General features: G+C 42.9%; 1 long non-coding RNA gene across 1 annotated transcript; it reads right to left on the reverse strand.

Moving 5' to 3' along the window:
* Positions 1 to 5094: 5094 nt before the first annotated feature.
* On the reverse strand, positions 5095 to 11093 carry LOC139157648 (uncharacterized). Its single transcript, XR_011557526.1, has 3 exons — positions 11011 to 11093; positions 9030 to 9113; positions 5095 to 5204 (listed from the first exon to the last, which is right to left on the reverse strand). It is a non-coding gene; the product is annotated as an uncharacterized lncRNA (long non-coding RNA).
* Positions 11094 to 11872: the final 779 nt, after the last annotated feature.

Genomic DNA, 11872 nt, shown 5'->3' on the forward strand with positions numbered 1-11872 from the left:
AACAGCCAGCAACTAACTAATCAACCAACCAAAAAGAGAGGAAAAGATAGTTATCTGAGAAAGAGAGAGCATCAGAGAAAGAATGGAGTACTCTCCACCTACATTTGGATGTTTTCTATTTGTTTATGAATTAGATATATACTAACTTTTTTTCTCCAGGAGCTCAAAATAGTAGAGTTTCCTCCAGTTTCCCCCATAATCGCAAATCCGTTTGTGCTGAGACGTAGTGAATGACTCAAAGTGACTCCTTGGCTGAGAGTAGACTTAAACCTTGGCCATTTGTCGTAACCCAACATCTTAACCTTAAATTATATTTTTTATGTATGAGATTAAATGACAATGTAATAATACGTTCTGATATACCAGGGGTATCATAATTCGCATCGTCTCAGCCTCATCACATGATGTATTTCAAGTCTTTCCCCCCTCCACTAAACCGGGCCCCTTGTGTGATGTATCTGGCCCATGGGCCATGAGTTTGACACCCCTGTGATATACTGTTTCATCCTATTTTGATAGGAGCCCCATATTTTGTTTTCCCATGAGTGGCTATAATAATAATAATAATAATAATAATAATAATAATAATAATAATAATAATAATAATAATAACGTCTCTGGCATAAGCCAGTGAAAGTGGTCCCAGTGGTACTTGGCACACTGGGCGCAGTGCCAAAGCATCTCAGCGGACATTTGAAAACCATCGGAATTGACAAAATCTCCATCTGTCAATTGCAAAAGGCCGCTTTACTGGGATCGGCAAACATAATTTGCCGCTACATCACGCACTCCTAGGTGCTTGGGAAGCGCCCGACTGGTGATGAAATACGAAATCCAGCATAGTGATCTCGTTTGCTGTGTTATACTGACATAATAATAATAATAATAATAATAATAATAATAATAATAATAATCTCAGTGGACATTTGAAAACCATCGGAATTGACAAAATCTCCATCTGTCAATTGCAAAAGGCCGCTTTACTGGGATCAGCAAACATAATTCGCCGCTACATCACTCAGTCTTAGGTGCTTGGGAACTGCCCGACTGGTGATGAAATACGAAATCCAGCATAGTGATCTCGTTTGCTGTGTTGTATTGACATAATAATAATAATAATAATAATAATAATAATAATAATAATAATAATTTTTTATTAGATTTGTATGCCGCCCCTCTCCGAGGACTCCCTAAATTAGCCTCTCCAATGATATTCTTTGCATGATTTGAGATAGAGCTTTTTTCTTTTTATCACCTTCTTTAATAGGCACAGTTATGCACATTGGTACATCTCCTAGGCAGAATTATGAGCAGACAGCTATTTTTGCAAGTGCAATTGTTCTATTTTTGTTTTGCAGGTGCCAAGAGGCTCCCAGGGTTACACTGCCCAGCAAATGCTCCAGAAGTTTCTTAGCAACTGCAAGGCCTTTGTCTAAACATCTTTATGGATTCCTTCAACCTTTACATAAGTTGAAATCCAAACTCTATCAGTATTTTCAGCACTTTACAGCACATGCTTTTTCCACAGCTCTCATACATTTAATTCATAGTCAAAATTTAACTCATAAATGAATTCATTTAATCAATTAAAATTTAATTAGCATAGAAACATAGAAACATAGAAGACTGACGGCAGAAAAAGACCTCATGGTCCATCTAGTCTGCCCTTATACTATTTCCTGTATTTTATCTTAGGATGGATATATGTTTATCCCAGGCATGTTTAAATTCAGTTACTGTGGATTTACCAACCACGTCTGCTGGAAGTTTGTTCCAAGGATCTACTACTCTTTCAGTAAAATAATATTTTCTCATGTTGCTTTTGATCTTTCCCCCAACTAACTTCAGATTATATAATTGATTAATGGAGCATATAATTGATTAATGGAGTTTAATTCACAGATATTATGACATCATAATTTTAAGGAGTACCGGTAGATTGAATACCTGGGTTCAAAAATCCATGAAATCTCTAAATGGCAGGAAAAGGTTCAAATGTTCTCCATCATCTTACTAACATCTTGTGGGCATCCAGATTTTGGCGACCCAAGTTTCCTGCATTGGAAACTTGACTAGAAGTCGCTTTTTATGACTTCCATGAGACTCTTAATTGGTTTATCTGACCATTTCAGAAAAGAACAAGAGTTATTCCTGGACTGATGTTAATAGTTTTATTTGTCCCTTAATTAGCAACATATTATATATGAATGCCAGCTCACTTGTGATTCCCATGCTCATATTTCCCCAATAATTAAATTAAAAACATTAAAAATGATCCAAAAGTTATGAATCAATCTCCTGCAGTCTTGTATAAGAGGTTATGCAATGTTGATCTCATGATATTTCAAATGATTTGGGAGGGGCACCTGGTCCATAGTATGAGAATGCATGTTAGCTGCCAGATTCTGAAAGAGATGTTAGCCTTTCATTTCATGACTTCAGTGCTGGATGAAAGCAGCTTCTTTATTTTCAGTCGCACCCATCGTCCATTAATATTTCCAAGAATAAAGCAAATTTGCTTTTAGTTCAAAGACTGTGTTTCAGATTGCAAAGTTCTAACAGTTCTTAGAACAAAGTTCTGAAAGTTCTAACAGGGTGAGCCCCATTTACTTGGCTAGACAAACCAATAATAACATTATTAATATGCTTATAATATATTAGCATATATTAATATGCTAATAACATATATACATATACACACTATTGGGTGCAATTAAAAAGACAGAGTTGTGAGCCATCTCATGTTAGTTACACTTCACTGTAACTTTCCAAATTACCTCCACCAGCACTTTCACATTAGGCATTTGCAGGAAATCAAGTGAAAATTAATGAAATGCCATAAGATTGAACATGGCATCCTCCATCACCTCTTGAAGGCAGCTATGCAGATCTGAATGGAATTACTGCAAAATAGTTTTATCCACCTTTAACTCAGACAACCTTAGCAGAAGAATACCATGGCTGAAGGCAATGAAAGCCTCTAAGAAGTCTAACAGCCAAACAAGTAAAGAAACTTTAGCAACTAAAACAAAGCAAATCAAATATTGCAAAATGTCAGAAGTATCTGGTGTTTTCTTTTCCAAATGGAAACAAAAGTGGCTGAGAATGTTGGAGAAATGTTCTAGAGAGAATGATTCCCCAACATATGCCAGCAAGGTTTGGTTCTCTTTGGAGATTACAAAGGGGTTCGCATCTGACTACCATATGTTTCGGTGTATAAGACGCACTGGTGTATAAGACACACCTAGATTTTAGAGGAGGAAAACAAGGGGAAAAGTATTCTGAACCAAATGGTGAAGTATTATGTTGTTTAATAAAATACCAGTGTAGCAGAATATTTTTTACAACCATGTATACATCCAAACTGGGGGCGTCCACTTGGCGCACCCAGCCAGCAGGGAAGGCCCGCGGGGTGGCCTCAATCATCTGGCGAGAGGGGGCTCGGCTCCATCAGCCCCCACCCCAATCTCCCACATTTGGGGGTGCCTTTGGGAGGGCGTTGTGAAGGGCTCTCCGAGTAAAGCTGCCTCAGCCGGGGAGAGGCGGCACCTGCCCGACCCCTGCCACAGCCGCTCACCCGAGCCGCTTTTCGGCCTGCCAGGAGGGCTCCTCAGCCAATACCCACCGGTCTCCATCTGCAGCTTTCTCATGTTTTGGCAGCCATGGTGGCAACCAGCTGCCAAACCACGTGAAAAGCCACAGCCGCAGGACTATGATAAAGCTGCGGCCGCCACTGCTAACCTCCGCCCAAGGACAATTCCACCTGTCCGTCCATCACCCTGGGGGGGGGAATTATTGACCCCCTCAGAGAGGGTCCACAACTTGGGCGTCCTCCTCGATCTACAGCTCACATTAGGGAAACATCTTTCAGCTGTGGCGAGGGGGGCGTTTGCCCAGGTTCGCCTGGTGCACCAGTTGCGGCCCTATTTGGACCGGGACTCACTGCTCACAGTCACTCATGCCCTCATCACCTCGAGGTTCGACTACTGTAATGCTCTCTACATGGGGCTACCTTTGAAAAGTGTTCGGAAACTTCAGATCGTGCAGAATGCAGCTGCGAGAGCAGTCATGGGCTTCCCTAGGTATGCCCATGTTACTCCAACACTCGGCAGTCTGCATTGGTTGCCGATCAATTTCCGGTCACAATTCAAAATGTTGGTAATGACCTTTAAAGCCCTTCATTGCATTGGACCAGAATATCTCCGAGACCGCCTTCTGCCGCATGAATCCCAGCGACCGATTAGGTCCCACAGAGTGGGCCTTCTCCGGGTCCCGTCAACTAAACAATGTCGGTTGGCGGGCCCCAGGGGAAGAGCCTTCTCTGTGGCGGCCCCAACTCTCTGGAACCAGCTCCCCCCAGAGATTAGAACTGCCCCTACCCTCCTTGCCTTTCGTAAACTCCTTAAAACCCACCTTTGTCGTCAGGCATGGGGGAACTGAAATATCTCCCCTGGGCCTATACAATTTATATATGGTATGCTTGTATGTATGTCTGTTTAATAATGGTTTTTTAAAAAATATCTTAAATAGTAAATTATTAGATTTGTTATGAACTGTTTTTATTGTGTTGTGAGCCGCCCCGAGTCTACGGAAAGGGGCAGCATACAAATCTAATAAATAAATAAATAAATAAAATAAATTTCAGACTGCAGCTCCTATGGGTTTTCTAGATTAGGGGAATTGAAATCCAACAATAATTAAAAGAATGTCGATCTGGCACACAATATCTTTTTATGGTACTTCCCCTGTCTCAATGACAAATATCACTGAATAGTTTTTGACATTTCAGCATTTTCACTTCCAGTCAAAAGCAGAATCTTTTGATGCAATAAGTACGAAAAGTGTGAAGCACAGCAGTATATATCTTGACGTTATAGCAACTTCTGACAATCCATATTTGCTAATAAAGTATGTTTTTCATCATCCCCAAATATAAAGAAAAGCATCAACAATGCAGATGTGTTGCTGAAATGGCTGAATTATATGTAAATTGAACATAAAGGCAAGTTTCCAAAGATTTTTATATATCTTGTTATAGTGTCTCTTGCTGTTCTTTCATCCAACGGAGAAACATTTATTAACATGGCTCATTTTGACGATGTCATTTAGTCTTAAGTCATAAAATATCGCTTGGACCATAGGAAATTCGATTGTTTTTCTATAACTGGATCTTACAACTATTTATTGTGCTATTTGGTACCACTCTGTAAAAAAACAAAAAGCTCAATTAGCCATCAGTAAAACAGATTTTTAAAAAAATTCTGTTTAAGGATCCTGTATCAATCCCCTCATTTGCCTTTGCCTTTTATGTTCTTTAACTTGTAAGTTGCCCCCCCCCCCCAGTATAAGTTACAACAAATTTGGAGAGAAGATTTGGACTCTAAGGAAGATATGCAAATAATTAAATATGTAGTTCCGTTCTTACTGTGTAGCCCATGATAATATTCAGTTTGACTGTGTAACGTACTGTATATTTAGATTGATGAGTTCTGAAGAAAAATTTACACCTCTCCAATTAGCAGATAAAAAATAATTTTATTATGGAACCCATCAAGAACAATCTTTGTGTATTACAGTGATCTCTCGGTTAGCGCGGGGGTTACGTTCCAAGACCTCCCGCGCTAACCGATTTCCGCGTTATATTGGATGCGGAAGTAAAACCACCATCTGCGCATGTGCGCCATTTTTTTCATGGCCGCACATGCGCAGATGGTGGAGTTTGCGTGTGGGCGGCGGGGAAGACCAAGGGGAGGTTCCTTCAGCCGCCCAACAGCTGATCTGCTCCGCAGCGCGGAAGCAGCGAGGAGCCGAAGATGGGGTAAAGGCAAAGGGGAAACCCCATCTTCGGCTCCTCGCTGCTGCCGCGCTGCGGAGCGGATCAGGTGTTGGGCGGCTGAAGGAACTGAATGTCCCTTGGCCTTCCCGCTTGCCGCTTGCCAGTCCACACACGCCCCCCTGGATGAGCCGGCCACAGGGGCGAGGGGTGGGGATGAAGGGGCAGGACTTCCCGGGCGGAAGGCATGCTCGGCTCTGCCACTCCAGCCCCTTTCGGCCGAGCAGCCAGGGAAGTCGAGCCAGGCGTGGCGGCGGCCTGCGCCGATGTTCCCCGCTGCGACGGAAGGCAGTCGCTTGGCTAGGGAGGCTCGGCCGAAAGCGGCTGGAGCGGCAGAGCCGAGCACGCCTTCCGCCCGGGAAGTCCTGCCCCTTCATCCCCACCCCTCGCCCCTGTGGTCGGCGGGAATGAAAGGGCAGGACTCCCTGGGTGGAAGGCGTGCTCGGCTCTGCCGCTCCAGCCGCTTTCGGCCGAGCCTCCCTAGCCAAGCGACTGCCTTCCGTCGCAGCGGGGAACATCGGCGCAGGCCGCCGCCACGCCTGGCTCGACTTCCCTGGCTGCTTGGCCGGGGAGGCTCGGCCGAAAGCGGCTGGAGCCGAGCACGCCTTCCACCCAGCGATTGTTCCGCTGCCGCCAGCATGGCCTGGCTGGCAGCGGAAAATGTAACGGAGCCCACGGGGGATTCGCCTTCCTCCCACCCGCAGCCGAGACTGATTGTGGGCTCCTTCGCAACCTCGGAGAGCTTCCGGGGCAGGGAGGAAAGCGAATGCCACGGGGCTGGGCTCGGCTCCCCCCTCGGCTCCCCCCCTTACCAGCCCCGCCGCGGAAGGCTCCATTCTGTTCCCTGCCGGCCCGATTGAGCGGCCGGCGGTCTCCATTCAGGGAACAGAATAAAAAAAAAAATTAAAAAAAAAACAATTTTTTTTTTAAAAAAATTTTTTTTAAAATAATATTTTAATATTTTATTTTTTAAATAATATTTTTTGAAAAACCGCGTTGCAGCGTTTCGCGCTAATCGAGAACGCGCAAGTCGAGGGACCACTGTAATGTTTATTATTTATTTATTTATTTATTTATTGGACTTTTATGCTGTCCCTCTCCGAGGACTCGGGGTGGTTTACAACATACAATAGAACAATATATAACATCTTAAATCCAATGAATTAATATATACAATAATGGATAATAAATTTGCCTTCATTTGCAGGGAGCACTGAGGAAATGCTGCAGTGCAGATTTTTGTTTATTCGTTTGTTTATTTGTTTGTTTGTTTGACTTTTATGCCGCCTTTCTCCTCAAACTCAGGGCAGCTCATATCAAGAAAAAAATACAGCATCTACAAATCTAATCTAAAAACATCCTAAAACCCCAATCTCCTAAAACCAGTCGCTTGCATTCACCCAATCATACCTATACATTTATTCGTCGGCCAGGGCTAGATGTTAAACTTAGTGGCCCAAGCCTGTCAGCAAAGGTGAATCTTTAAAGCCTTGTGAAAGGCAGGGAGGATGGGGGTGGTATGAATCTCTGAAGGAAGTTGATTCCATAGGGCCGGGGCCACCACAGAGAAAGCTCTTCCCCTAGGTCCCGCCAGATGACATTGTCTGGCTGACAGGACCTGGAGAAGGCCAACTCTGTGGGACCTAAGTGAAGCAGAAGACGGCCCCGTAGGTAATATGCACCTTTATACCTTCCCAAAATTAAAACTTAATCAGTAGGAAAAGAGAAAGAGGCTGTCTTAGCGCTACTGCTTATTTAAAAAGCAAAGGTAAATTATAAGAGAGTTCCAGGAAGAAGAGAAAGGAGAAACAAGCAGCTAAAGAAACTGGTGAGCATATAATGTGGCCAGCAATTCGAATGGATATTCCAGAGTTTCTTATCTAGGAGTCAGTTCAGGCTGCTGGTGCCACTAGATTTCCTTTGCAGTTATGTGGGGGGGGGGGGGGGGGGTTTGACCAGAGAGATTCAATATCATTAAATGAAAATTATCCACACGTGCATGATAATGTGTGTAAACAGTGAAGGGCTACCAAAATTTTTACCACCACACTGTGGTCGTGGCTTATGCATTTTCTTTCAACATTTTTCAGTGCAAATTGGGTGCTCTGGGGTGGAACTCCATTTTTGCTACCCCACTGCGTTCTCCCCCCACCCCATCCGGGCAGTAGCCCACCCCTGTGTGTAAACCAGTTGCGGCCCTATTTGGACAGGGAGTCATTGATCACAGTCGCTCACGCCCTCATCACCTCGAGGTTTGATTACTGCAACGCTCTCTACATGAGGCTACCTTTGAAAAGTGTTCGGAAACTTCAGATTGTGCAGAACGCAGCCGCGAGAGCTGTCGTGGGGCTTCCAAGATTCGCCCACGTTTCTTCAACACTCCATGGCTTGCGTTGGCTGCCAATCAGTTTCCAGTCACAATTCAAAGTGTTGGTCATGACCTTTAAAGCCCTACATGGCATTGGACCAGAGTACCTCTGGAACCACCTGCTACCGCACGAATCCCAGTGACCGATAAGGTCCCTCAGAGTTGGCCTTCTCCGGGTCCCATTGACTAAACAATGTCGTTTGGCGGGCCCCAGGGGAAGAGCCTTCTCTGTGGCGGCCCCGGCCCTCTGGAACCAACTCCCCCCGGAGATTAGAACTGCCCCCACCCTTCCTGTCTTTCGTAAACTACTTAAGACTCACTTATACCGCCAGGCATGGGGGAGTTGAGACACCTTTCCCCCAGGCTTTTTTAAAATACTTTGTTTTATGTTTGGTATGAATGTTGCTGTTTGGTTTTTTAAATAATGATAGGGTTTTATATGTTTTTTAATATTAGATTTGTTCCACTGCTATATTGTTTTTATTGCTGTTGTGAGCCGCCCCGAGTCTTCGGAGAGGGGCGGCATACAAATCTAATAAATAGATAGATAGATAGATAGATAGATAGATAGATAGATAGATAGATAGATAGATAAATAAATAAATAAATGACCGAACGACCGAACGACCGAACGACCGAACGACCGAACGAATAAATAAACAAACAAACAAACAAACAAACAATAAATAAATAAATAAATAAATGAATGAATAAACAAACAAACAAATAATGAATGAATAAATAAATAAATAAATGAATAAATGAATGAATAAATGAATAAATGAATGAATGAATAAATAAATAAATAATTAAATAAATAAACAAAACCTTCTTCACAACTTGTTTGTTCACTCATTTCTTCAAGGCAATGTTGACCTCATCTCCAGCTCCTTCTGGGCCTCTATGCTCTTGCTGAGAATTTAAAAAAAGAAAAAAAAGATGAAACACGAGAGATTTCCTGGCAACGTTCTCTTTGATTAGAAGGAACAGTGCCTGGGCACAAATCCGTTGCAAGTGGAGGAGTCATATTCATAATCATGCCCATAAATCTGCTATGACCTGCTATGAAAAAGAAGACAGGTATCAACAGCTACATAATCGTAGCCAGACTGGAGAGGAATGATAAGGGTTGCAGTTTAATTTCTCTGAAGAATAGGATGAAAAATTGTATCCTCCATCCCTAAACCCTTCATTACTTGGCAGTCAATACTTACTGCAAGAATATAATGAAACAGCCTTCTGCAGTCTGATGCCTACAATAGAATGGAACAATACCTAAAAATCTTCTCAGCCATCAATATTAGAAGCTGCTACTTCTTATATCATCACTATATTCTTGTCAAATTTTCAGGATATATAAATTCCCTAACACGGTGATGGCAAACCTATGACACGCGGGCCACAGGTGGCACATGGAGCCATATCTGCTAATGCAAGAGGCATTGTCCAAGGTCAGATCCAGCGCGCATGTGTACACCCGCTAGCTGATTTTGGCTTGCGTAGAGGCTCTGGGAGGGCATTTACAACTTCTGAAGGGCCTCCATGGGGACCGGGAAGGCATTTTTGCCCTCCCCAGGCTCCAGGGAGGCCTCTGGAGCATGAGGAGGGCAAAAAAATGGGCTTACCGGGCCCAGAAGAAGTTGGGAAATGGGCTATTCCTGCCTTCCGGAGGACTCCAGGGGATGGGGAGGCCCTTGTCGCCTTTCCCAGGCATTGAATTATGGGTATGGACACTCACGCATGCACAAAGAAAGCGCATGGGTGTGCAGAAAGCACACACCCATGCGCTTTCTGCACCTGAGGAAAAAAAAAGGTTCGCTATCATTGCCCTAATAAATCCTAAAATGCAATATTAATCTATTAAAAGTTAAAGTATCAGCCTCTAACACAATGACAATAATGGCAAAAATAGCAAGTTTAAAGTCATCTAAATCAGTGGTTCTCAATCTTTCTAATGCCCCAATCCCTTAATACAGTTCCTCAAGTTGTGGTGACCCCCAACCATAAGTCTAGCGTCAATTCTCCCAACAAAGCTTTAAGCTGATTGGCAGGAAGGTCAGAGAGACACCCACACTGTAAACGCCTGATTGGACGGATTGTAAAAATATGTTCCAAGGCGCCAGAATAGAAGCTTTAGTTCCTAACGCCATGGGAAATTTGTCTTTTCCCATGGTCTTAGGTGATTCCTGTGAAATGGTCATTCAACCCCCAATGGGGTCCCTGTCCCAGTTTGAGAACCACTGATTCTAAATACTGGCTCAAATACAGTTTTAAGAAGTTTTTCCTAAAGGCCAACAGAGGGTCTGAATTTCTCCAAAAAGGAGCATTTCCTCTCTTGCCCAGACAAGATCCTGCCCATAGTTTTCACAAACTGTTGACAAGAGTGCAGGATCTCAAACAGCCATTGAAGACCTCCAATAGAGAAGTGGAGGTGTAAGCAGGATAGTCAAATGAGACATTAATCCTTCATGTATAATTAAAATCCACTTCCACCATGAAAAGAAAAAAAAACACTATAATACTTTTAATACATTCACACACACACATTATCTAAGGTCTAGTTATAGTATATTGTTTGTAGAACAAGGTTTTCCAGGAAGAAAAAGCCCTTTTCTCCCTTTCATAAAAATATTTTATTTCAAAGAAGGATAAGATAACATTGGCATCTTGCCTTACTTAATCAGCTTTTTAAGACTGTATCACTCCCTCCTGTCGCTTTGTAAACTTTTCAGCCTTACCAAACTAGCTGTTTAAAACAAACACACACACACACACACACACACATGTGACACACAAAGGTTTAACCAACCTTTTTTTCCTCCATAATCCCGCATATTATCTTGAAACTCATACTGCTAGTACACATTCGTGTGTCCTAGCAATAGGCAGGAATCAACGGGGAAGGAAGGGTTTACTAATGAAACTGCAGACAGAACAGTGCGTGAAAAAGCAATGACAACAGTGGGAGCTCGGTTTCAAATACCTTTTCTTTTAAGAAATGCAGATTGAAACAGAAATTATGCTAGTATCAGTTTTAAAAGAAAAAAATAAGCATGAAAATAAAACAAATGATTTTCCTGCTCCTCAACTTTAGTAGTAAGATTTCTGAGATCAAATCTTTCAACTAAGTATGAAAGGAACCTAAGTGTTATGTCTCTGCCCAGTGACTTGTAAAGGAACTGCCATTGGGCGTTCCTGTCACTGGGTAGAGATAAATCTTGGCGGGAACTTTGTAGCATTTTCATTGGTTATGTTATTATGGGCTGGAGTATAAATGAGCTGTCATGTAGCTCAGGCTCCTCAGTTCTGTGTATTGCTTGTACTAGTTGTTTCCATGTCCGACTTCAATAAAACCTCAGTTAATTACCTTGCCGTGTCTCCGACTTAATACTGGCGACGAGGATGGGATATCATGAATAGAAGTCGGGGCAAAGAGGGCTCTTGCTGTCTCAAACATTTCAGAGCCACAAAACCCCCAAAAATACGATCTTTTGATATGAGGAAGCATTTGAAACGGGCCACATAAGAGTCCCATGTCTCGCCGAGGGGGTCAAAAGGCGGAAAGGTCAACTGATCTTAATCTCCTTTCCACAGGAAAAGTAGCCTTCTCCGATCATCTAATCCTATTACATTTTTGACCAAATGTATGGATAAAGCAAATTTGGATCACC

The sequence above is a fragment of the Erythrolamprus reginae genome, chromosome 1, assembly GCF_031021105.1.
Source record: "Erythrolamprus reginae isolate rEryReg1 chromosome 1, rEryReg1.hap1, whole genome shotgun sequence".
Lineage (NCBI taxonomy): Eukaryota > Metazoa > Chordata > Lepidosauria > Squamata > Dipsadidae > Erythrolamprus > Erythrolamprus reginae.